Source organism: Podarcis vaucheri (genome assembly GCF_965113315.1).
Source record: "Podarcis vaucheri genome assembly, chromosome: 14".
In the NCBI taxonomy this organism is placed as follows: Eukaryota; Metazoa; Chordata; class Lepidosauria; order Squamata; family Lacertidae; genus Podarcis; species Podarcis vaucheri.
Window position 1 is genome coordinate 49,730,763 of NC_138752.1, and position 27,860 is coordinate 49,758,622.

At 46.6% G+C, this 27,860-nt stretch overlaps 1 long non-coding RNA gene across 1 annotated transcript in view; it reads left to right on the plus strand.

Moving 5' to 3' along the window:
* The first annotated feature begins 6,579 nt into the window (after window positions 1-6,579).
* LOC309519151 overlaps window positions 6,580-27,860 on the plus strand; it is a 289,434-nt gene continuing 268,153 nt past the window's right edge. Inside the window, exon 1 of the long non-coding RNA XR_014213691.1 lies at window positions 6,580-6,880. This is a non-coding gene — a long non-coding RNA (uncharacterized lncRNA). The remainder of the gene's footprint in view (window positions 6,881-27,860) is intronic.

Here is a 27,860-nt window from a genome sequence, read left to right on the forward strand (position 1 = left end):
GAAAGTCTTCTGTGGAGAAGGGGGATGTTCAGGAGAACTTCTTTCACACCCTTCTTCCTTGCTCAACTGCTGCACAACACTAGACAGGGCTGTGAACATGCTGGGAAGTTGGACTTGGGGGAGCACATCTTTGTTTGAGACTCTATTCTGCCATGCGATGCCCAAAATCGAAACACCCTGCTTGTCCTGGACTGGTTGGACACAGAGGAGTGGTGGGAAAAACCAGCTGGGGAATCCATAAGGGAAAAAGGCTCAGAGCCAAGGTGATACAACCTTTAGAACACACCTGAAGGCAGCCCTGCCTAGGGAAGTTTTTACATGTTTCATATTTTATTATGTTTTTAGGGCTGGGCACAAAAGTGCCAAAATAAGCTTAGGGCTTATAATCTTCAAACGGAGAACTACTTAGCCCTTAGCCCACGTGACCTTAGAAACTGGATTTTTGATCAGGCTGCCAACCAAGACAGAGCACTCATCATTGCTGCCCATTACTCTACTTGGTACCCCCAAATTAAGACCACTCATTCAAGGCCCAATTACCTTGAGACGCTGACCTTCCCACAACAGGGCCTTTGCAGAACTAAGATTCCAACAGATGCCCTCGGCATATTTAGAATGGAGATATCGGGGAATTCCCCCATATGGCTCGCAAATGCATATATGGATGCAATCAGGTAGAGGACATCACATATTATCTGCTGATAAAAAACGAAGATCATGGCCACTGGTCCCAACACCTCCTGGCAAATAGAAGGGGAAGAAATGGAGGCAAATAGAAGGGGAAGAAATGGAGATTTTACTTTCTTGGGTTCCATGATCACTGCAGATGGTGACAGCAGTCTTGAAATTAAAAGACACCTGCTTCTTGGGAGAAAAGCAATGACAAACCTAGACAGCATCTCAAAAAGCAGAGACATTACCTTGCCAACAAAGGTCTGTATAGTTAAAGCTATGGTTTTTCCAGTACAGTGGTACATCTAGATGCGAACAGGATCAGTTCCGAAGCCCTGTTCGCATCTAGAAGCAAACGTAACCAGCGACGGCACACCTGCGCACATGCGTATCGCTTTTTGCCGCATCTGCGCACGCGCGTGATGTCATTTTGAGCGTCTGCGCGAGCAGCAAAAACCAGAAGTAATGCACTCTGTTACTTCTGGGTTGCTGCAGAGCGCAACTCAAACACGCTCATCCCAAAGCACATTCAACCCGAGGTATGACTGTAGTGATGTATGGAAGTGAGAGCTGGACCATCAAGAAGGCTGATCACCGAAGAATGAATGCTTTTGAATTATGGTGCTGGAGGAGACTCTGGAGAGTCCCATGGACTGCAAGAAGATCAAACCTATCCATTCTGAAGGAAATCAGCCCTGAGTGCTCACTGGAAGGACAGATCCTGAAGCTGAGGCTCCAATACTTTGGCCACCTCATGAGAAGAGAAGACTCCCTGGAAAAGACCCTGATGTTGGGAAAGATGGAGGGCACAAGGAGAAGGGGGACGACAGAGGATGAGATGGTTGGACAGTGTTCTCGAAGCTACCAGCATGAGTTTGACCAAACTGCGGGAGGCAGTGGAAGACAGGAGCGCCTGGCGTGCTCTGGTCCAGGGGGTCACGAAGAGTCGGACACGACTAAACGACAATACAATGCCCAGAGGAAAATTTATATTTCCAATTCTTAATTGGCTTCCAGGTCGATCCGCACAGAAGCGATAGTTGAACTAGCAGATAAACATCTACATATTACCCACCAGGGAGCCAAATTTGCACTGGCAACCAAGAAGCTCCGTTTCAGGTTTGTGAATGCATTCCAATTTAAAAATTTAATGTTGCACATTTCCTTTTATGTCATAAACAGGCTATGTTGTATGATCTTAGAGGAAAGTTTCCCTTTTATTCTCTGTTGTCCATTGTAAAGGCCTTTGGCTATATATAATAAAATTGACCAGACAGAGGTTTGCTCCATTAAAAAAAAACGTTTTTATATAAATTTGAAGCTGCCCAGAGTGGCTGGGGCAACCCAGCCAGATAAGTGGAGTATAAATAATAAAATTATTATTGATTATGATTATTATGGAATAGGACGTCCCTATTTCCATTGGAGAAATATTGGATTTGTTACATGGCCCCACCTGTGCGAGCCACGAGACTCGAGACGATGAACGTCCTTGAGTAGGGCTCATTTCTTCTAGCCAAGGCTGGAGTTTGTATGGAAGAGTTTTGCTTTACGGGGGTCAGAATCGTCTGGTGGGAGGATTTGGCTGAGGGAGTGATCTGTTTTCCTGGAGCTTATCTGGCCTGTGTTTTCTTGGCTGACCAGCCCAGCTGCTGCTCTCATCCGAAGGCGCTGATAGAGACAAGTTGTGACCATTATGTGCCGGTCGAAGTGACTTTGGGGAGATTGCAGCCCATTGCAAAATCAGCTCAGGGCCGGCCAGATGTTGTTCTTTAAGCGCCAACAAGGGAAGGGGCAGTTAAAGGGAAAGATCCAGGACTAGGCTACAGGAGCAAGGATCAGTGCCGGATTTACATATAAATAAATAAACTATAGCTTAGAGCCCCTATCCTCTTGGGGGGTCCCAAAAAAATTTAAAGGAAAAAAACCTGGATGTACATTTCCGAAATATAAGATAAAAAAATTACTTTGATAAAATACATATTTTGTTAGTTGCAAATGGCTTTAGATACCTATTGGGTCCATAAATGACCATATAGCATATATTAAACACAAAAAAACAGCGACAATTTGTTGTTGACAAAGGACAGCTGGACATAGAAAGGGCCCCATTGCCTTCAGTAGTTTAGGGCCTCATCAAACCTCAATCTGGACTTGGCAAGGATAAATACCTTTAAGGACAGTGTCAATAGCAAGTTTAGGGGGCTAGGGCCAAGCAGGAGGCAGAGCTTGACGCAGAATGAGAAAGTAGCTAGAGGAGAGGAAATGTGGTGTCGTGGTTAGAGTGTCGGACTAGGTTCTGGGAGACCCAGGTTTGAATCCCCGCACAGCCAGTGCACTGGCTTTCCTTGGAAGCTAATCACTGCCCCTCACCTGCCTCACAAGGTTGTTGTAGGGATTAAATGAGGAGGGAAAGAACCACGTACAGAATTCCAGCCAGGCAACTGAGGAAGATTCGGAGCAGAAGTGGCAAAGGGTGTGGTTCGCGGAGAGTTTTGAGGGCCAGACTGAGAAGTCTGGAGGGCCGCATTCAAGCTTGTGGAACCTGGTTTTAGAGCCACCAGACAAGTTTTTTTTAAAAAAAAAATATCAAGGTTATAAAGATAGAGGGGAGAGGGGGAGCAATTTGTTTTGGTTTGCCTTTAGAGGCATAGCTATGCAATTTTCACTTTCCAAATCAGCATGCGGACCGAAACTCAGCCATCCTTTGAAATTCATACTTCTCTGAATTCTGCAGTGCAGTTCTCCAGCCAAGGAAGTCTGCAAAAGTGCATGATGTGTGTAAAATCAGCACACAAATGCATATATTGGTGAAAAGGGCATGCAAAACGCATTATGTCAGGGGAAATTGCTGGATCCTGTTCGCATGCAGAGGTACCACTATATTATTACTATTATTATTATTAGGATTGAAGTTGCTGAGCATTTTCCAGGATTTTACCCCAGGACATATACTCTGCAGGGGCCAGATTAAATCTACCGGTGGGCCGGATTAGGCCCCCAAAATGGACTTTGGACATGCCTGGCTTATACAAACCCAGACTGCAGTCCCTAAAACAGTTGGATGGTGACTTGTACTCCTCCTTCTGGCAACTCCTGCAGCCCAGCTGGTGCCAAAGGTCTTTGCTCTGCTTTCCTTTGGACCCCATCCGCGAGGCAGAGAGGAGGGTCTTGTCAGTGGCGTAGCGTGGGGGGTGCAGGGGGGGGCGGCCGCACCGGCCGCAACATTTGGGGGTTAGAGTTAGGGGGCGCAAATCCACGGGTTAAGGGGCGCAAATCCACGGGTTAGGGGGCGCGAATTACTTGCCTTGCCCCGGGTGCTGACAACCCACGCTACGCCACTGGGTCTTGTCTCTGGGCAGCCCAGGACCTCCATACCCCCTGCCCAGACTTGTGCACTAGGAAGGTCACTTCGGTGCTGCAAACCCAGCAGTTTGACTTTACCCCCAGAGGTGCACTCCATTGTCTGTCAAAACAGACAGATGCCAGCAACAACAATGCCACTCAAAGCAACATGCATTCTTCTTTCCTTCCTCAATTAAGCCCCCCAAACGTGTAGGTTAGGTAGGTTAGGCTACCAGGCAGAAACTGCACCCTAGGTCATGCAGCAAGCTTTGTGGCGAAGTGGGACTCTGAACCCTGATCTCCCCAGCACTATAACCACCACACCACACTGCCTTCTCTCCCCACTGGCTACTTTCTGCCTCTTCTTCCAGCAGCCTCTTCCTCGTGTCTTCCCATCTGCTTCTCAGGGGCAATATGACTCCATCCTCTCCTTATCGGCCGCTGTGTTTTGCAACCCTGAAAAGAGACCGAACATTGATTGCCCATGACCCCTCGTCGTTTCAGAGATTGTGGAATCTGCAGCACAAGAGAAAGTACAGAACATGAAGTTAGCTGCCTGCGTGTTTAAGAAACAGGAGATTAAATGTAATTGCAGTGGGTAAATTTGCTTAGCACTCAGAAGCAATTGCTGCCATTGTTTCACTCTAACCTTTGGGCCACACTGCCTCTGGGCTCCACTTTTTACCTGCAGAGGGAGAGGGATGGTGTGAAAAAAAGTTTTCGGCGCACCGCTGGCATCTTCTCTGAACACATTAATCCTGCCCTGAAGCCCAGGACGTTCTAACAGGTCACAAAACAAAACATTTTAAGAACAGGTAAAACTTCACACCTGACAAAGCTTGAATCCGGTTCAGACTGACCCAAAATTACTGTGTCTCATTGATGGCATGTCCTGAGTTTCCCTTTTGGAGATGCCAAGAGGGGAGAACAGAATGTTACGCCCCTGAATTATTATATTTGCAGAAGGGATTTAGCTTAGTGATAGAACACCTGCTTTTTCGTGCAGAAGGTGCCAGGATCAGTCCCTGGCATCTCTTGGTAGGGCTGAGATAGACCCCTGCCTAAAAGCCTGGAAAGCTGCTGCCAGCCTGCGCAGGTAATACTGAACTAAATGGACCCAGTGGTCTGAACCAGTATCAGGCATCTTCCTGTGTTCATATGATTGCATAGAAGCAAGGCAGGAATCTCAGCTAAAGGATGCATGATAGATGACCATCCTCTCCAACATACCTTGGTTCTCAAACTTAATCCATTCCAGAAGTCCGTTCCAAAACCAAAGCGTTCCAAAACTCAAGGCGTGCTTTCCCAAAGAAAGTACAGTCATACCTCGGGTTACAGACGCTTCAGGTTGCGTTTTTCCGGGTTACGGACGTGCCGAAACCCGGAAGTACTGGAACGGGTTACTTCCGGGTTTCGGCGGTCGCGCATGCGCAGAAGCGCTAAATTGCGCTTTGTGCATGTGCAGAAGCACTGAAACGCAAACCATGCGTGCACAGACGCGCTGCTCCCGCACAGATCACGTTCGCAACCCGAGCGTCCGCTGTATTGTAAAACAGATTACAATGGTACCTCAGGTTAAGTATTTAATTCGTTCTGGAGGTCCATACCTACCCTGAAACTGTTCTTAACCTGAAGCACCACTTTAGCTAATGGGGCCTCCTGCTGCTGCTGCGCCGCCGGAACACGATTTCTGTTCTCATCCTGAAGTAAAGTGCTTAACCTGAAGCACTATTTCTGGGTTAACAGAGTCTGTAACCTGAAACGTATGTAACCCGAGGTACCACTGTAATCCGTTCCAGACTTTTAAAAACAACCCCCAAAACAGGAATTTAACATGAACTTTACTATCTAACGAGACCACTGATCCATAAAACGAAAGCAATGAACAATGTACTGCAGTCACACAATCAATCAGTAGCTGAACTGGGTTCCACACAGTCACAAAAACGAAACAAAAAGAGCCGCAGAAACAAAATTGCAAAATAAATAGCAAAAACAGACAGACCTCAGTGTGGCACTCAAAACAGAAGCGTGACACTCAAAATGGAGCACTTTCGGCTTCCAAAAAAAGTTCGCAAACCAGAACAGTTACTTCCGGGTTTGCAGTGTTTGGGTTCCAGGTTGTTTGAGTACCAAGGCGTTTGAGAACCAAGGTACCACTGTATGGACACAGATTTTGCATTGACCCAATAACAGTGCTTTAGTGATGTGTTCACACTGGACCATCCGTCATTCCACTTTACCAGTTATTCTGGGATGCTTCCCTAACATTATTATATTGTGGTCACCTGGGTGGGGCAGTCTAGTGGCGGCCAGGCGCTGGAGTTTGTTGTGGAGGTTGGGAGTTGCCAGGACACCCCTATTGCCCTCAGAGAACTACAATTCCCAGAGTTCCCCAGGAAGGGGGGGTTAGTTGTTAAGCCAGTCTAGAAATTGTAGTCATAGAATCATAGAGTTGGAAGAGACCACAAGGGCCATCGAGTCCAACCCCCTGCCAAGCAGGAAACACCATCAGAGCACTCCTGACATATGGTTGTCAAGCCTCTGCTTAAAGACCTCCAAAGCAGGAGACTCCACCACACTCCTTGGCAGCAAATTCCACTGTCGAACAGCTCTTACTGTCAGGAAGTTCTTCCTAATGTTTAGGTGGAATCTTCTTTCTTGTAGTTTGGATCCATTGCTCCGTGTCCGCTTCTCTGGAGCAGCAGAAAACAACCTTTCTCCCTCCTCTATGTGACATCCTTTTATATATTTGAACATGGCTATCATATCACCCCTTAACCTCCTCTTCTCCAGGCTAAACATGCCCAGCTCCCTTAGCCGTTCCTCATAAGGCATCGTTTCCAGGCCTTTGACCATTTTGGTTGCCCTCCTCTGGACACGTTCCAGTTTGTCAGTGTCCTTCTTGAATTGTGGTGCCCAGAACTGGACACAGTACTCCAGGTGAGGTCTGACCAGAGCAGAATACAGTGGCACTATTACTTCCCTTGATCTAGATGCTATACTCCTATTGATGCAGCCCAGAATTGCATTGGCTTTTTTAGCTGCCGCATCACACTGTTGACTCATGTCAAGTTTGTGGTCAACCAAGACTCCTAGATCCTTTTCACATGTACTGCTCTCAAGCCAGGTGTCACCCATCTTGTATTTGTGCCTCTCATTTTTTTTACCCAAGTGCAATACTTTACATTTCTCCCTGTTAAAATTCATCTTGTTTGTTTTTGCCCAGTTCTCTAATCTGTCAAGGTCGTTTTGAAGTGTGATCCTGTCCTCTGGGGTGTTAGCCACCCCTCCCAGTTTGGTGTCATCTGCAAATTTGATCAGGATGCCCTTGAGTCCATCATCCAAGTCCCAGGAGGGGAATCAGGCGGTCTCCTAATACCTCTCAAACTACCTTAACAAATGGCAGGATTCTTTGGGGGACGCTGTGACTATAACCCAGCACTGTGAATGGGGCCTTTGTCAGCAGGAGATCACCTTGCGCTGGTCAAGCATCGGCGCTTCCTTCCTAGCCTTTATCATAGAATCATAGAGTTGGCAGGGACCCCGAGGGTCATCCAGTCCAGCCCCTTGAAACTGAAGCATCCATGACAGGTGGCCACCCAACTTCTGCTTAAAAACCTCCAAGGAACCACCTTTCAAGGGAGTCTGTTCCCATTGTTGAACAGCTCTTACTGTCTATGGCTGCTCCTGGTCTGCCCCGTGGAGGACCTTAAGGTCCACAAATGACAGTATTTTGGAGGTCACAAGTCACAAGGTGGTTAGATTGGTCTCAACTAGGGCCAGGGCCTTTTCAGTACAGTGGTACCTTGGGTTAAGTACTTAATTCATTCCGGAGGTCCGTACTTAACCTGAAACTGTTCTTAACCTGAAGCACCACTTTAGCTAATGGGGCCTCCTGCTGCCGCCGCGCCACCAGAACACGATTTCTGTTCTCATCCTGAAGCAAAGTTCTTAACCTGAAGCACTATTTCTGGGTTAACGGAGTCTGTAACCTGAAGCGTATGTAACCCGAGGTACCACTGTACTGGCCCCAACTTGGTGGAACGCTCTGTCACAAGAGACCAGGGCCCTGCAGGACTTGACATCTTTCTGCAGGGCCTGCAAGACAGAGCTGTTCCACCAGACCTTTGGTTTGGACTCAGTCTGGCCCTTATGTTTCCCTTCCCTAATGGTTTTGATCTATGGGCTACTTTTAAAACGAGGCTGCATTTTAAACTGCATTTTAACCTGTATTTTAAATAGTCCCTCCCCATTATGTTTTTACTGTAATTTTTACTGTTGTTAGCCGCCCTGAGCCTGGCTCTGGCCAGGGAGTATAAATAAAACAACTTCTTCTTCTTCTTCTTCTTCTTCTTCTTCTTCTTCTTCTTCTTCTTCTTTGCAGAATTTTCTAGACATAGGCTGAATACAGCAGTTGGAAACAGTGTCCGTGTGGGAATCGGTGAGATGTATCCATGTCAAGAATTTCCTTGTTTTGCATTCAGATTTTCACTTCTTGAAATAGGGCAACTCTATTACTTCCAGAAAGTTCTTCCTGAAGTTGAGTCAGAAACTCATTTCTTGCGTTTGAAGCCATTGGTTCTAATCCTACCGCAGAGAAGCAGGGCAAAAGCTCGTTGCATTTTCCATGCGACAGCCCTTCAGATATTGGAAGGTGGCTGTTATATGACTTCTCAGTCTTCTCTTATCCAGGCTATAAATTCTTTGGACGCTGTTAGCTCTCTGGTTGGGGACCAAATAGAAAATTTAGAAATGCCATAAATGAATAATCAATAATAAGCACAAAGCATGTGTCAGAGCTGCCCGAGGTCCCAGCTCACAAAGGACCAATGCTGGTTTGTTGTTATATACAAAAGTCTTTATTGAAGTTCAGTTTTGCTTTCACAGCCGCAGCGCGCAGCTCTACGTCTTAACCTCTAGACCGCTGAAGCTCCGTCTGAGTCTCCTCCCCCCAGACACCAGTTTAAGACTCTAGCCTTGCTCCACCTCTTCCTCTGCTCTTTCCTCCTCTGGGTCCGCCTGTCAGCTGGGGTCTCGCCCTTCCTAGACTCTTCTGACGCTGAGTCCCCTGAGTCTTCCCCCTGCCTCCGGCGGGCTTTAGGACCTGGTTCCCGATCCGGGCTTTCTGCTGTCCCGCGCGCCTGTACATTTGAACTTGGCGCGCGCGCCCAGCCGGCAACCTTCCTCCTGACCGTTACACTGCTCCTGTCACTGCTTCCCCCTTCGGGGAGGCTAGCTGTACTCGACCTCCCCTCCGTTCCCCCACTCTCCGATGGAGGTGTGGTCAGTCTCGACTCATCTTCTCTCCCTGCTGGAGGAGACACTGGCCCTGACACCTGGGACTCTTCCCCCCCCACTACGCTCTGGTGGGGAAGCTGGCCCTGATCTCCAGCTGCTGCTTTGGGAGTCCCCACTGGCCCCCCTTGCCCTGACCATCGGCGCCTCCTTCTGGGAATCTTCTGATTCGCTGGAGAAGCTCATGGAATCTCTCGGGTCACTGCCATACTCCCCTACGCTGCCCTCAGATCCTTCCCCTTCGCTCTCCATCTCCTCTCTCCCCTGTGTGTGCCTCTGTTCCTGAGCCCCTGACAGCATGTAATTATTCTTTTGTTTGGGGTGTGTGCATGCATGGTGTTTTCCTGAACATAAAAGTTTGTCCCAGCTGATGAATTTTCTTCAGCTGAAGGCAAAGGAAAAGAAGAGAAGAGAGATTAGCCTGAGGCGTTCAACTTTTGCAGTTTCTTGCACCTCAGGCACGAAACAATTTGGTCCATTTTTCTCTAAGAGGATGAAAAACCCTAGCATTTATTATTTGACTTGGGGCCAAGCTGCTTCCCTGGTGTTTCCATTGATGTAAACCCAGGATCATTCCACCTGTTTTTATTTTATCTTATGGGGGTCAGGATGTTTTGGATTGTTAAAAGAATTCTAAGGTCTCAAATATAAAATGAATGTTCCTAAGTGCACAAGGTAAACACAGAAACATAAGTATAAAAACCACATGTCTGAAATAGTACAGGAGAACAATCCTGAAAATATCTTGGCTCTCCTAAAGACTATAGATGTTTCCTCTGCCTAAAGAAATACTTTGGAAAAACCTTTCCCAATGTAGTTCTTTCACTTACAAATCCTACAAATCCTGCCTTTTGTGTATGAATCGGGTAGGCCTGTGACCTGGATTCAAGAACTAAAGTATTTACCATCTCAAAAGAGACTCACCAGATAATGTAATCAGTGACCATTATCATATACCTTGGCAGACAGGAGAGAAGCCACTCTCTCAAATTTCTGTTGTAGACGGCCTCTTTCTGTGACACGTGTATGATGCCTTTTGGCTGGCCTTTGGCTAAGGGGTTGGGCAATTTCAGAAGTCTTTAAGCAGGGGTCAGCAACCTTTTTCAGCGGGGGGCTGGTCCACTGTCCCTCAACCCATGGGGGGGGCCGGAATATATGGGGGGGATTAACGAATTCCTATGCCCCACAAATAACCCAGATGCATTTTAAATAAAAGCACACATTCTACTCATGTAAAAAAACGCTGATTCCTGGACTGTTCACGGACCGGATTTAGAAGGCGATTGGGCCGGATCCGGCCCCCGGGCCTTAGTTTGCCTACCCATGCTTTAAAGGTTCTTGCACACCTTTGTTCTGGGTCCTCACCTCCTTGCAAGTGGTGGTTGTGGTGGGGCTCTGTTGCAACAGAAAAATAAAGATCTTCCTTCCTTTCACCGGATCCTGCCTCCACTCCATTTTCTCTGACTGATCGTGAATTCAGGGGGATGGAATCCCTGGATGGAAAGCTGGGTTGTAAAAGCCAACCCCGAATTATTCTATAACGAGATGTTGTTGGTCCAGGGGGCTGGCTGAACCTTAGAGACAAAGTGAGTCCCCTGTCAGTCTCAGGCTGCCCTGCTCTGCCAGGCTGGGGAGTTGAAACGCAGGTGGATGTGATGGGGAAACCAACCTGGATGAGAAGGAGGCTGAGAACGGAGAAATGAAAAACAGAGAGAAACTGAAATTGACAAATTTGTGCCTATTGGTCCTGCACAACAGTTGGAACCCTGCAGATTTAGTTGTAACAGACCTGGGCCGATTTGATGTTTTCCTCCATGGAAACCAGCCGGTCCTTGGTCTTGGAACCAGTTTGCATAACCCATGTTCCTTCCTTCTGGGAAAGAAAGAGAATGCAAATACAAGTTAATTGGCAGGACCTATTAAGTCTAACTCTCTCTGGTTTTGCCCAGCTTTCGTTAAGTGTTTTCCCCGCACTCTTCCTTTGGGCGATAGGAAGAAAATGCCAATTGCCGACTCGTTAATTAAGGAGGCAGCTTTTCTTCCAGGAGGGGTGTGTGTGTGGGTGTGTGTTTTCCCCAATAGTGGTTTTTCGCTTCTTTTGCAGGAGTAAGAAAGAAAGATCAAGATTAATCCAGCCTGTGATGAAGCAAGATCCAGCTCTGAGCTGGAGGGTTCTGGCCTGGACTGGCTCTGGTGAGCTGGCGCAGGAGGGCTGGTGTTTGCTGAGTGCTCAAGAAGCTGAGACGACGCATCCTTGTTTTGATCCCTCGTCATCACATCTGGCAAAACTCGTCTTTGAGAAGCTTCTCTGTTTGAGCTTGCAGATCCAATACTGGTAGCAGCTAAGGTGGCAATAATAATAATTTTATTATTTGTACCCTGCCCATCTGACTCGGTTTGAAATGGCTGGCTGTCCTCTTTTTCAAGGGCGTAGGTCCAGTGTAAAGGAACCCTGAGAAAAGCCCTGATGCTAGAAAATAGACCACTTTTTATGTACAATACAGTAGCAGCCAGGATCTTAATTGCAAGAAACTGGAAAAGTGACAAAACACCTACGATAAATGAGTGGCAGGTCCAAATGATAGAATATCTACAGATGGCCATGATGACAGGGACAATTAGAGGGTATCCAAAACAGAAATGAGATGAGCGCCGCAACCCCAGAGTCGGTCACGACTGGACCTAATGGTCAGGGGTCCCTTTTCCTTTAATAGTGAAAGGCTTACATAAGCCTGGAACCAGCTATCCGCTGTGCATTTAAAAAGAGAATGTAAAACTCGGCTGAGTAAAAGAATGTGCTAGCTAGTGCATGTTAAGAAGGATATTAGGTAAAGGGACCCCGACTGCTGGGTCCAGTCGCGGACGACTCTGGGGTTGCAGCGCTCATCTCGCTTTACTGGCCGAGGGAGCTGGCGTACAGCTTCCTGGTCATGTGGCCAGCATGACTAAACCGCTTCTGGAGAACCAGAGCAGCACACAGAAACACCATTTACCTTCCCGCCAGAGTGGTACCTATTTATCTACTTGCATTTTGACATGCTTTCGAACTGCTAGGTTGGCAGGAGCAGGGACCGAGCAACGGGAGCTCACCCCGTCGTGGGGATTCGAACCGCCGACCTTCTGATCGGCAAGCCCCAGGCTCTGTGCTTTAGACCACAGTGCTACCCGCATCCCCTAGGAAGAATATTAATAAGCAATATATCCTCTTCTGTCTCCCTGAACATTCCCACACTTGGGACCCCTTCCAATGTGACAATTCTATGATTCCATGATTTTTACGTTCCTATGTACAACAGGAAATGTATGACAACAGAGCCATTCCTTCTAATTTTGCATTGAGGCATTTAAATCAGCACATGCAAATGCCATGCCAAATCTGTGTCCTCTTTTTTGACAATTCAGAAGTAGCTTTCCTGGAATATCCTTAACAAAAAGCCACAAAGACTGGGGAAAGGAGGAGTTGATTTATGCAGAGTCCATTGGAGCACATCTTGCCTGGGATCACTTGCTCTGATTGATTGCAGCTCTCCAGGGCTCCAGGTATTTACAACCTGCTAACTTAAACCCTTGTTGACCTGGAAATGCCAGGAACTGAACCTCAGACCTTCTGCATGCTCAGCCGCTGAGATACGGGTCCTTCCCCATTTCGACAAATGCTCTGCTTGGACTTTGAATGGGGAAGAAAGCAGGAAACCCAAGAGGCACAGCTCGGATAGGAAGGCTGGAGCACAGAAAGCGGCAGGAGCTAGATCTCATGGACTTCAAAGCATGAGAAGAGATGGCTGGATCAGGCCAGGGACCCATCTTGTCCAGCAGACTGTTCTCATAGTGGCCAAACTCTGGGAAACCAGCAAGCAACATTTGAGGGCAAGAGCTCTCTCTTCTCCTGTGGTCTTCACCAACTGGTATTCAGAAGCATCACCATGGATTTGCCTAATCCTCTTCCAAAGCCATCCAGGTTGGTGGCCATCACTTCCTCAAGTGGGAGAGAGTTCCATAGGTTAACCACGCACCATGTGACTAAGGACTTCCTTCTGCCTGTCTGGAATCGCCCAACGCTCAGCTTTGTTGGATGAGTCTTGGTGTTATTACACAAGGGAAGTGGGGACTTTTCTCTATCTGCTTAACAGCTGAATGGAGCTTCCATGTTAAGTGGCAGTCTACCTCTGAATACCGGGTGCTGGGAACAAACTAGAAGGTGTGGCATCGCTGCATTCACAGCCTGCTTGTGGGTTTTTCCAGAAGGTTCTAGCTAGCCGTTTCTTACATACAAGCAGCCTTTGTGTCTTGGTTCCGAAATCTGCCTTGCTAGAGAACTCTCTCGAAGGGATGAAGAATGATAATCAGCCTGACCAAGAGGCGCAGAAAGGACTTGGGGAGGGTCTTCTCTCTTCCCTTCTGCCCTAGATTTGGTCTCCAAGGCACTCAGGCCACCCCAATTAAGGCCAAATATTTTCCTCTCCTCTTCTCTGGAAACGACGGTGCGTCAGGGTGTTATTTCATACATTCACACAGTGACCTACTTCTGCAAGAAACATAGCGGTGACACAGCGTTACGATGACAGCGACTCTGTCGGGCCGAGAAAACTCAACCCAATCAACGATGAGAGCTTCTCCCCTCTCCATCGATCCGCGCCAAATCCAGAGATGCGGCTTCGTCCCTCCTCGCTACCACCCAATTTTCGATCAATTTCGGCTTAAATGGACGAAAATGATGTGATTTTTAATAGGGCCTTTGCTGTTTGTTTGTTTTTTAAAAAAGGCACAGCTGACTCAAGCTCTTAATGTGATGAGCAAAAAAATATATAGGAGTTTTCAGCTTCCCTCCACCCCTTTGGCCTTCTGAAGGAGGAAGGAAAAGCAGTTACATCTTCAATTTAGCCTCCTCGCTTTACAGATTGACAGGTTTCACCACTTTAACTGAAGCCTGCCAGTGCTTGGGCAGAAAGGACTTGGCTGAAGCTTCCCCAAAGAAAATTGCAGCAGGTGGGAGAGTGTGCTTTTTGTCCAGGTAAAAGCAAAATTAAATAGTTTTTCTCACGCGTGAGACTCCTGGAGGAGAATGAAAAGAGAAGGCCGTGTTTTCGTTCCAAAAAGGCTGCTCCAGATTTCTCCAGAAAAGAATAGCGAATATTTATTATTCTTATTATTTTCCACAAAGCGCTCCCTGCTGCCTCGGCCTGCAGGTGGCCTGGGCTTTTTGTGTAGTACAATAAAATCATATAAACCCTGAACCAAAGCCGTTGTGAGTGTTTATAATGGGAGAAAGAAGGCATGAAGGGTAAGGACATTAAAGAGGGAACGCGAGGTGGATCCTCTGCAAAACAACCAGAGAACAAAAACAGCTTTCTAATGGCTTTTTGAAAAGCGAAGAGGGAAAGATAAAGAGGGTTATGTGTAGAGGGGAGGTGAATGTCATATTGCGGTCTGGGATGAGGGCGACAATTGCACTGTGCATTTAAAGCATTACAATGCCACTTTAAACAGCCATGGCTTCCCCCAAAGAATTATGAGAGCTGTCGCTTGTTAAGAGTGCTGAGAGTTCTTTGGAGACCCCTGTTCTCCTCGCAGAGTTCCCTGGTAAGAGGGATGGATTATTAAAGCACTCTGAGAAATATAGTTTTCCATATTCAGTTTTTTCAGCGAAATTGCTTCTATAGGTTAGGGTTTCCATATTTCAAAAAGTAAAAACCAGAACACCTCAAAAGTTGTTGAGCCAAAAAATAATAATGTGATTTTTCGATTTACTTGCCCAAGATCCAGGACAAAGTGCCGCCTTTTGGAAATTTCCCCCGGATGTCAATTCCGCCTTTGAAACCCTGGTCATGCCCAGGAAAATCTGGATGTATGGTAGCTCTACTATAGGTGAAAGCCATAAGAGTGTTTTCCTTTCCAGCAGGTTTTTATATTTCTCTCAAACTCTATATAAGTTTTTCCTAATTACATGGTTCAAAAACTTTTTATGTATTTTAGCTTTACCATACCACAAACATGCATGCCAGCCAAATTTGATACCATACCCCTCCAAGTCTAATAACTGAGTGTTCTCCAGCATTATCCAATCCTTTAACCAACACAGACATGCTGCCTCGTAATATAAATGAGTCATCTCAAAAGCTGCTCCACTTCAGGGGTGGCGTAACCTTTGGCCCATTGTCCCTGGCCACTGTTCATGCTGGTTGTCACTGATGGAAGTTGGAGACCAACAACAGCTAGTTCCCCGCCCCAGGTGAAGGCAATACTGAGGCAGCAGGGTCTCACTTAATCCCCATCCGCACCACACCACTAAAGCAGTATCGTACCGCTTGTGACAGTCATGGCTTCCTCCCTAAAGAATCCTGGGATCTGTAGTTTGTTAAAGGTGCTGAGAGTTGCGAGGACACCCCTGTTCCCCTCACAAAGCTACAGTTCTCAGGGTGGCTTAACAACCAATCCGTCTTTCCCTGGGAACTCTGGGAGGGGGAAAGGGGTCTCCTAACAATTCTTTGCACCCTTAACAAACTACAGCTCCCAGAATTCCGTGGGGAAGCGGCAATTCCCAGAGTTCTCTATGAAGGGGAATGCTTGCATCACTGTGAATTGTGGCTCTGGGAGGGGAAGAGAGGCTTGCTGTTAAACTCTCAGGACCTGAACAGATCCTTTGGTGGAAGCCATAATTGTTTAAAGTGGTATCATCATCATCCCGCTTTTGACATGGCTTTTCGAAATCATCTGAAGGCAGCCCTGTACAGTGGTACCTCGGGTTACATACGCTTCAGGTTACATAAGCTTCAGGTTACAGACTCTGCTAACCCAGAAATAGTACCTCAGGTTAAGTACTTTGCTTCAGGATGAGAACAGAAATTGTGTTCCAGTGGCGCAGCGGCAGCAGGAGGCCCCATAAGCTAAAGTGGTGCTTCAGGTTAAGAACAGTTTCAGGTTAAGAACGGACCTCCGGAACGAATTAAGTACTTAACCTGAGGTACCACTGTATTGGGAAGTTTTAAATGTCTGGTGTTTAGTTGTGTTTTTATATTAGGTGGGAAGCTGTCCAGAGTGGCAGGGGCAACCCAATCAGATAGATGGGGTTATAGTAAATATCATCATCATCATCTTCATCACCACCATCATCATCATCATGGCCTGAATGCCCAGGATCCCAGCAGCTGCAGCTCAGGGCCCAGCCTCAACATTTACCATTGACTTGAGATACTGCATGCTCCAACTGTCCTGACCAGTGCCGGCCCTACCATTAAACAGCATGAGGCAGTGGCCCCAGGCAGCAGATGCTGTGGGACAGAGGCCAGGAGTAGTAGGAAATGTGGGAGAACATAGCTGCACATAGGAGCCAACTCCTAGGGTCTGAGGGGTCTTTAGCTTCCCCAATAAAATATTTGAGTGGCCTCAAATTTGGTGGGCATTGCCGTTCCGATGGTGTGTTTGTGCCGTGCCATGTGATCGATTATGCAGGGTGGGGTTTGCCTACCCACGCAGCAATATTTTGTTCAGGATGGTACCCCTGTAGCTGCTAGGGCCATATGGTCTGTCCTACATCCCCTCGTTCCCTCAGACACAGGAAAAGATGCGGTCCCAATTATATAACATTCAGTTGCGCCAGTCCACTCGCCTTCTGTAGGTGGGCACCTCTGCAAAGCCCTTGGGGTTATCAGCTGGACAGCACACTGAGCAGTGCCCGGGTCACAGACATTGCTGTCAACTTTCAGATTTGAAAATAAGGGATCAGCAGCCTCGAAAATAAGGGCTCAGCAGCCTCACCTGTCCCGGGGACGGTTTACGGGATATCCAACAATCCGGGATAGAAGTGAGAAGCAGCAGGAAACGGCGCTGGAATAAGGGAATTTCCTGCCAAAAAAGGGAAGGTTGACAGCTATGGTCACAGTGGAGGCTGGTCTCAGCATTGCCTCTTGTGGGGCTCAGCAGGAGGGAGATGGGAGAAGAAACTAGAATGAATTGCCTCTGCCTGGCATTGGCTCTCTAGCGCCACCTACTGTCAGGCTCCCTTCTGCCCTAGCAGCTCCAATGGGCACCAAGCACCATTGCATAATTTTTGAAATAGTGACTAGGGCCATGTATAATGCCAGAGGGAGGTCTTTGATAAGGGAAGCAGGAGGAAAGGGGAATCCCTATGTATCTTGGTTGTTGGCACTGATTGTGATGGACTCTGGCCATTTTTTATCAGCCTGGGGTTTTATAGTCTCTTGCCACGGACCACAGCTGAACGGGGAGTGATCTTTGGCCCTGTGGGGCAGGTGATCACGGGATTACATTTATACCTGCCCTAGATTTATATCTCACTGTTACACAACCTGCAGGTCCCTTAGCTTTGGAAAGACCCTTAGCTCCAAATCTGGAAACTGGGTGTTTGTTTATCCACCTCCCGGTTAGGGGAAGGGGAGAAATTCGATTCAGGCAACTTGACCTAATTCTCCTTTTCCAGGACAATACAAGAAATGAAACACAGGCACCTGTTGAAATTTGAACTCCTCCGTATTTTGCACTCCAGTTCTTCGACTGTGTCCAGAAATGTATATACTGTGCAGACATATACTGGTGAAAAGAACATACAAAGATGCATTATATTAAGGGAAACGGCTTTGCAAAACAGTGTATCTTAGGAAATGTTTCTCATTCGCCTTCAGAATTTCACTGGCACAGCTGAGAGATATGGCGGCATGTGGTTCTTTTCGGCCGAAGCATAATATCACTAAGAATTAAAATAGGGAGATTCACAAAAAGGACTTAAGGGGGAGGGGGGATGTGTCATAAGTGAAAGGTTTACAGGCCGATTCTTTTCTCAGTTTTGACAGAGTGCAGACCCAGCGGCACTTATCTCTCTCCAGACACCCCACAAATGGAATGGCAGCCTTGTGAACATGTTGGCTTAGGAGGTTTGCTGTTCCCGTTCGCTCTGATTGATAACCCCAATCGAGTGTCCAGGACATGGTGTTATCATTCTCTGCTTATCAGGCATTGTGTGCGTTTCACAAGAGCTATAGGAACTGAGAATTGCCATTGATGCATTGCCCGTTATGCTGAGGGAGCCGTATTCAACCCGGGTGGCGTTGTGGTCTAAACCACTGAACCTCTTGGGCTCGCCAATCGGAAGGTCGGCGGTTCGAATCCCCACAACAGGGTGAGCTCCCCTTGCTCTGTCCCAGCTCCTGCCAACCTAGCAGTTCGAAAGTACGCCAGTGCAAGTAGATAAATAGGTACCAATGTGGCAGGAAGGTAAACAGCATTTCCATGCGTTCTGGTTTCCGTCACGGTGTTCCGTTGCGCCAGAAGCGGTTTAGTCATGCTGGCCACATGACCCGGAAAAACTGTCTGCAGACAAACACCGGCTCCCTTGGCCTGAAAGCGAGATGAGCACTGCAACCCCAGAGTTGCCTTTGACTGGACTTAACCATACAGGGGTCCTTTAACTTTTTGCCTTTACCTTACCTATTCAAGTGTGTGCAGCTCCCGCTTACAAAATGCATTGCCTTCCCTGAAAATCATTTCTTAGGCAAGTGTTTGCATAGCGAATGCATGATTTCCATCAATTCCTATGGGAACATTTCTAATCTGGGGTTTGTCCCATCTCACCCCGCCTCCTTTATTTCCAATGGAGTCTTCCTGAGACAGCTCCAGCCAACCAGCAAAAGAGACACAAAGGAAAAACTAACTTGTCCCATCTCTCCTCCTCTCTGATTTGTCCGATTTTGCTCCTTCCCTGCATGGTTTCTGCCTGAAAATAGCTGCCGCCGATATCTGAATCTGTGGAATGTATAGTGAAGTTTGGGCATAATTCTTACTTTTGGATAAGTGAATTTTCACATAGTAAGAGGCTGGATGGTGGTACATGCACGTACGCTTCCTATCAGGCTGATTTCACTGGAGCTGTCAGAAACATCCCTACTTTACATCCTTGCTTAGCCATGGGAAGATTTTGGGCTTGTGGGTTTGACTTTGTTTTTTACCAGAACCCTAAGACCAGGGCCAAGTGAAAAAAAGTGGCTGAAATGGGTGGACATATATCAAGAATTAAGGAACATAATACAATGTAAGAACATAAGAAGAACTTAGGGGCTGGTACCTTTATGCACATGTGGCGGGACTGTGCGAAGTTAAGAGAATTCTGGGATATAGTATACAATGAACTCAAAAAGATCTTTAAATTGTCATTTTAAAAAAACCACCTGAAGCCTTTTTGTTAGGCATTATGTCCATTGATATACCAAAACAAAAACAAAAAAAACCACAGAACCCTCTTTATGTATACAACCACAGCGGTAAGGATTTAATAGCAAAAAAACTGGAAAGGTGATGTAATCCCCACAAAAACTGATGGGCAAGCAAAGATGATAGAATATTCAGAATTTGCAAGGATGACTGGGAGACTAAGAGGAAATTCTAACCAGAAATTTGGTAAAGATTGGACAATGTTCAGAGAATATCTTAAAAAGTACTGTAATAACACAAATCTCCTGACAGACTTGGTTTTTGCAAGTCGCAGCTGGAGTCAGGCCCCTCAGTCTGTAGAGATTGAAGCCCACTGCTGCAGTGAAGGAGATCTCTGCCTTGTTGCTCTCGAACCCTTGGAGATGTTACGTTTCATAACATTGCCCAGTCAAACATGGTGAAGCCTTATTCCCAGAAGCTGCAGCCTTTGGGAAAGATGGTTCACTGACATAAAAATGTGGGTGGATGGTCCAGTCTCCGGTGGTGTTGAGGTGTCTATGGGGTCGATAAAGGTTGTATCCCAAGGGCAGAAACAGTCCCTTCCCATACCAAGATCTCCTCCAATGTGGCGCTGGTCCAGGGAGGGTTCTGCTTCCAGCCTCCCCCTTGGCAGGTGATATCCCTCCTCTTGTGGCCTTTGGCATACTCTTCCCCTAAGAGAACAGATTGCTCTCACCTTTCCTCCTCTTCAAACACTGCAGGTTCCCCTTTGGCCTGTAAAAATACCTGCTTGGGGAGTCCGTGGCTGAGCAGAAAGCTTCTGCGCATTGTTATCGCTCTCCCCAGCCAAGTCCTTATCTTTGTTTCTGCTGCATTCAAAACATGCGTGAGAAATTACACCACAACAACACAATGCTGAGGGAGAAGGAGCGGAGCTGTGGACTTTGCTGAGCAGGCTCTGGCCTTGCCTCGGTTTTCCAAGGGAAGAGCTGTGAAATCAGGTCACTCTAATAATAACATTTATTAAGAGAAGACAGCGGAGAAGCTGCCATTCTTTGAGTGAGACCATTCGTTTATCCAGCTCCTCAATGTGTACACAGACGACCAGCCACACGCCTGGGTTTTAGGCAGGAGTGTCTCCTGGAAAGGCTGTGAATTGAACCAGGGAGTTTCTACGTTTTCTTTCATGGCAACTTGACACATTTTAGAGGTTGCACACTTTATATCGCCATTATGCCTTCCCCTGCTAGAGCGTTGTTATATATTACATTTTCTGTTTTACAATTTAGAATACTCATTTAAACTTACTTACATTATCAATGACTTCCCTTCTTCTCTTTCCATAGTGCATTTTGCATATCATAAATCCCTGCATGTTTTACATAAACTAAACCATTCAGTATTCCATTATTACATCCATCATAACTTATTTACACTGTTGAATTTATCTTAATGCTGCCAGTGTTTTCAAGTGTACACAATTCCCCCCCCCATATATTCAATAAACATTTTCCAATCTTCTTTAAATGTATGTTCTTCTTGTTCTCTTGTTCTATATATTAAGTCTGCAAGCTGCGCATATTCCATCAGTTTAAGTTGCCATTCTTCTTTAGTTGGTTTTCCATTTTTGGGCCAACAAAACATGGGCCACAGTAGTGGCATACATAAATAATCTTTGTTGACACCTGGGAATTTCTGCCTGATTATCCCCAACAAAAATGACCCCATTTTTGGAGGGTAGGGGAAATACTTTTTGTTTAATGGTTTCTTTAAATATTAAGGTTCATTATTGTTTCACAAGATGTGTATCTCTTTAAAGGCCAGAGTAAATATCATGACCTAGTTTTTCAGCCGTGAAGCAGTACAGCAGGTGCTGTTAAATTGTGTTAATTCAGCTGTGTCAGCAATTGGGTATCGTATATAAAGAGCAGCGTGTAAGTCTCTCAGTACCCTGGTGAATGGGATGGGTCATACTTATAGATTTAATGTAAGAGGAATTTTTGTTTTTGTAATTAAAGCCAAGCAAAAGGTATTTTTGCGTTTCTTCATTGTTTCCTGAACACGTGGTCTCCCCGGCACACTTTCTGCAGTGCAATTCATCTGCTAAATATGCAACACTTTTAAACATTTTTTTCCAATTCGTTACAGATTATTTCCCAGCACTTTTTTTACCCTTTTACAGGTCCACCATGCAATGGGATATTTTTAACTGGGCACCCCTAAAACGCAAAATCAAGGTCTGGAACAGAGACCAGAAAAGTGGGCCTTTCCCAAAACAGGGACTCTTGGAGTGTACAAAAGCTGGTTTTGACCATGTTGCCATAAATTCCCCTTTCCCTATGAGGTTGCCACTGGAGCGAAATATTTACAAGGCTGCATTGGTTACCTTTCCCCCAGAGCAAACAGCAATAAATCAGAGGTTGGGAAGTTTTGCAGAAAAAGTCAACAACGCCATCGGGCTACCAGCTTCCAGTTCAGAGCTCCGGGGGGTTTAAAAGTATGCGAACCTTTCCGTCACATTCTCTCCCCCTGCATCAGGTATTCTGGTAAATCAAGAGGTAGGATTTCTCCTCTCTTGGAAAAGCCGAAAAGCCGGAAAGTCCCCTCGCTGTCCCCACTGCTAAACGTGCAAGCCACGGTCGTGTGCTGTGATCTTGTTGTTGCACAATAACTCACTTGGGGCTATCCTACGCAGAAAGTGCATTCGAGAGCAGCTTCTTTACAGTGGTTTCACGGTTGTGCCCTTTCATTATACTCATGTCAAATTTCTACACCTAAGGCTTTTCGAAGACCCCAAAGACTCCTCATCCCACAACTGACCTGCCAGATATGGGATCGTCTGACTGAATTACTCTTTCTGGCTCCGTTTATTTTTTTAAAAAAGTGGTGTGTTGCTAAATCCTAGTTTTAACTTTTACAATTTTGCATACACTTCGAGTTTTATGGCAAGCTGCTTTGGACGGGCACTTTGCATAGAAAAGCAGCCTAAAAGCATTTTAAATAAAATAATATAAAAGATTTGCGTAAAGCCATGATTTTTTTAAAGCGATTATGGTACTGCTGTAAATGTATGGGGACAGATGGGGACTAGGACAGATGATCATATGGGGCAGATCTCAGTCAAAAACGCATACCTTCCAACAAGACGTGGCCCAAATTCGGGACACCAACTTCTGCGTCTGAAATCCCATGCAAGTCACGTGACCAGTGCAAGGTTGTGGACCCAGAAAAAGTAATTTTCCCTGTATAGTGGTACCTTGGTTCTCAAACTTAAACCGTTCCAAGGTCCGTTCCAAAACCAAAGTGTTCCAAAACCAAGGCACACGTTCCCATAGAAAGTAATGCAAAATGGATTAATCCATTCCAGACTTTTAAAAACAACCCCTAAAACAGCAATATAACATGAATTTTGTTATCTAACAAGACGATTGATCTATAAAATGAAAGCAATAAACAATGTACTGTACTACAGTCACACAATCAATCAATCGATCAATCAGTAGCTGAACTGGTTCCACACAGTTGCAAAACCCCAAAAAAGAGCTGCAAAAACAAAAATGCAAAATAAATAGCAAAAACAGACAGACCTCGGCGTAACACTCAAAACAGAAGTGTGGCACTCAAACAGGAAGCGTAACACTCAAAATGGAGCACGTTCTGCTTCTGAAAAATGTTCGCAAACCGGAACACTTACTTCTGGGTTTTGCAGTGTTTGGGTTCCAAGTTGTTTGAGAACCAAGGCGTTTGAGAACCAAGGTACCACTGTAATCCTCAGTCTGGTCCCTGACATCACCACACAAGATTACAGACCCAGGGGAAAAAAAGCTTTTTCAGGCACAGCACCCAAAATGTGTGTTTCAGGGTCCTGTGCAAGATCATGGATCCCCCCAAAAGCTGGGGGGGGCAAGATCTTGACCCAAAATCATGTGAGAGGAAGGCACCCCAAATTTTCGCCATACACTTGTGGGGCAAAATTGGATGTCCCAGTTTTTCCGGGGCAGTTGACAGGGATGTAAGCAAATGTCAAAATACTTGGTGTTCACCCAACAGTAAATCTGGTTGAGTTTACATGGTCTTTGTTTACAAAGCAATCTGGTGCTTAATTTCGAAAACGAGGCATGGCAGCGCTCCAGGCCCCAGACCTGATTCCTGGCAGACCTGGCAGTCTAGGTTGCATCATCTACACATAAAGAATTATAGCCAACTTGATGACCCAAAGAGACTCTCAAACAGGGGTTGCAAAAGTTTTCCACAAATCGCACTCTGGTCTAGCAACTGAAACATAAATTATGGTCCCATACGTTCAAACCAGATTTAACGCATGTTTAAAGCACATGGCTTACTCCAAAGAATCCTGGGAACTGTAGTTTGTTAAGGCTGCTGGGGAATTGTAGCTCTGAGGGGGGGGTAAGCTACCATTACCAGGGGTTTTTTTGAGGGGGGAGCTATGGGTTTTAAATGTGGTTCCAATACATGGGGTGTATGTAACTTCCATGTTTGTCTGTTGGGATGGGAGATAGAAATTTGGTCAGATCGGCTTTCCGTGTGAACATTCCTAATTCTTATCCAGATAGCAAATGAAGAACATTCCAGTGGCAGCCACCCTAAAAGATAAGTAAAAGAGTGATTTTTTTGTGAGACGAAATGTTCTATTCCCAGCTTCATTTGTCATTACCAATACACCACGATTAGAAACCTGTGAAAATGCAGAGATTTTTTTCCAGGGTCAAAAAATGCAAGAGGGAAGAAGCTTTAAGAATCTGCATGGTGTGGACAGGGGACAAGGTCCTAGCGAATCTCTGGGATGTTGGGGGACATGTCTTTATAAACTCAAAGCCAGAGATGGAGAGCCTGTAGCCCTCTAGATACTGTGGGACTTCAAGTCCCACTATCCCTGGTCTTTCAACACGCAGGGAGGGGCTGATGGGAGCTGAATTACAGGTTCCCCATTCTTGATCTAAGCTTAGGGTTGTTGAGTTTGTTTAATACACCTGGCCTTTGATTTTAAGCACATCTTAAGCCTGTAGAAATCCCAGTGGTGGTTCTTAGGCAGACAAATCCACTTGCTAAATACCTTGTTATCACCCAGCTATTATAAGCACCATAGCATCCATCTGTCTTGGCAGACAATGGAAGAGTGCATTTCTGGGGATGTCAGTCAAACTGCTGGAGAGTTACAGCACCTGCTGTGGCCGTAGAGACTGATATGGGAGATGCAGTATAGTGGGTTCCCACGAGGCAAGACACAGTGATAACAGCAAGAGTGTGATGGCCTGGGATTCGGACTCGGAGGCTGAACCTGAGGAATCCCAGCCTGTACAGGATTCTCCGCCTCCACAACCAGCTGAGCCGGGGCTGGGGCTTGAGCCTGAAGGGTCCTCACCTGTGCTGGATCCTCAGGTGCAGGCACCAGCTGAGTCTGCTCTGGCTCCTGAGATGATGGAGGACCCGTTGCCTGCAGGTGCTCCACTCTCAGCCCCGTCAGGGGAAGGTGAGGTTGTCTCTGGGTCCAGTAACCCTCCAGCCTCTCCTGAGCTGCAGAGGCTCAGGGCAGAGAGGCAGAGGGAACTAAGTTCCTGAAGGAGGAGTGCTTGCCTCCAGGCCAGGAGAGGCGAGTCACCTGTGGACCGGGGTGGCCCTATGCCTCGGGGCAGATAAAAGCCAGCCAGTCCCAAGTTGCGGTAGCAACATTGTTGGTAGCCTGTTCCTGCCTGCACCCTGTCCTGCTCTTCTGCCAGAGTTCCTGACCTCACCCAACTCCCCGCCTTGGACCCAGCTACAGCTTTGACAGACAGCCTCCATACCGCACCATCGACCTCGGACTGGACTCGGACCTTGCCTCTCGGTTAGCCCCCGGGACCAGGACAAAGAGCCTTTTTTGAACTAACAGAACTAGACACCAGGGGAAAGCAACTGTTTATATGCATTTCTGAAGGCCTGGGCCACTCCCACTCCAAACGCGATTGGCTGTCTAAACGTCCAAGCTGCGAATCATGACTCAGAGTTTAAGGGCCAATGGCAGAAGCCCAAATCCTGAAATGTTCTGTGATTGGATATTGTTAAGTTGTGGGCGAACATATCAGACAACACAGCGATTCTTCAGACAGCTCTTGTTTATTCACAGGCCAGAACAGAACTGAAATGAAGGGTTCAGCCAGCCTGCTTATAGAGAGCTCAACTAAAAAGCAACAGTAACAACTTTCTGTAACTATCCAATCACTGAACGTCACTTTCAATTCCTTATTTGCATATGCGGACCTGAGTGAAAACCATCTAGAGTATTCCCCTGCTGGCCCAGGGTGAGAACTTCAGTACATAACAGATAACATGTATCAAATCAGAACACAGGGGCTCAGAAGACTTAGTCCAGACTCAAGCTCAGGCAAACACAGACTACAGTGGACGCTCGGGTTGCGAACGTGATCCGTGCAGGAGGCACATTCGCAACCCGCAGCGCTGCATCTGCGCACAAGTGGGTTGTGATACGTTGCTTCTACGCATGCGCAAAGTGCCATTTAGCGCTTCTGCACATGCGCGGCCGCCAAAACCCGGAAGTAACCCGTTCCAGTGCTTCCAGATTTCGGCAGATCTGTAACCCAAAAAAATGCAACCTGAAGCATCTGTAACCCGAGGTATGAGTGTACTGAATACATAACAGGAGAGACATGTTTTGTTGCAGCTGGGGCAGATGAAGACAACCAGGTGCGCTGCTGCAGATGCACCATGGCGTTTCTTCTGTCTGCAGTCCTCCCAGTGGTCATTTCTCCTCGGGCCACTGCTGTGGACGCACAACCTGCCTGTATGTCTCCTGTCGTCACGGAGACAGGAGTGCGAGCGTGCTGGGAATGAGGGCTTGGGTGAACACATCATTGTCTGACACGCTGTCCTGCCTTGTGACGCCCAAACTCCAAATAAACACGAGAGCCTTTCCCAGAGAAAAATCTGGTTGCCTGTACCTTGCAGGTGGCATCTTCTCCCTAAAGCATAGCCTGCTCACAGGTTCTCCTGATCTCATCTCATTTTCCCCAGGCTTATCTTAATTGACGTGAAGGAGCTCCTTCGGTGTAGATTTATTTCCTTTACAGCTCAGCTCTTGCAAAGGTTATCTGCCTTATCTTAATGGCTGCGGGCAATACATTTGCTTAGTGAAAATTAATGATGAAATAAATACACTCTGACGAGAATAAAAGCACAATTCAAAAGGCTTTTTGTTTTAAAAAAACCCCAATAGGGAGTCATTGTGGGTTTAGGGCCAAAGGAGCTTGCGCTGGCAGCCTGCCCCAGATTTTTGCAGCCTAACTGTACCTTCTGGAGATTTGAACCCAGAGACCTCAAGATCCAGAAGCCAGCAAAGTGAAAGGTTAATTCTTGGAACATGGCATCTTCTTTGTATTGCTTTGCTTGCAGATTCAATGATTAACTGAAGAGGACGGATGACGTGGAAAGTCCTTTTTGGACCGATTACTTCAGTGCCTTTACTGAGCGTGTTCTTATCGGTGGATCAGTGCAAGGCTGCCTGTCTCTGTGTGCATCAGTGAATGGGTTGCCAACAGGGATGGAGTCACACTCAATAGTCAGCTGTTGCCTCATACTTTCCAATTGTCCCAACCAGTGGAGGCCGATACCCATTGAGACTGGTTGGGTGGCTTGGACTGTAGGAGTGCAAATATCCAGAGTGTGGGGTCAGGTGGGATTACTATGAGCAATTATAAAATATGCATCAAGCCATTGTGTCCACGATGAATGCATTGTGTTGACTGGGTTTGATACATTGACAATAATTTCTGACCAAATCCCACAACCCTCTTCATCTCTGGCTATTTCCTCTACTGTCCATCTCTCTTGCTTGACAAGACACGTACACAGCCCAGTTGCTTCGTCAGACAGGCATCCTGGGTCATCGAAGACAGTGGGAAGTTTCTTTGATGTAGCTTTTCTGATATAAAAAAATTCCTTCCAGTAGCACCTTAAAGACCAACTAAGTTAGTTCTTGGTATGAGCTTTCGTGTGCATGCACACTTTTTCAGATACACTGAAACAGAAGTTGCCAGATCCTTCTATATAGTGAGAAGGTGGGGAGGGGTATTACTCAGAAGGGTGGTGGGAATGGGAGATTGGCAGATAGCTGAGATGAGCCTGTTGACGACTCTTAACGACTGTAATAGGTCTTACAGGAAAAGGCAAGGGGTGAGAAGGTGAGAAATGGCTTAGTCATGTATAATGAGATAAGAATCAAATGTCTCTGTTCAGACCAGGTCTCTCCATGGTTTTAAGTTTGGTAATGAGTTGCAATTCAGCAGCTTCTCTTTCCAGTCTATTTCTGAAAGGACACTGTTGGCATTTGATGGCATACACAGCTCTCTATATTGGACAAACAGGCCAAA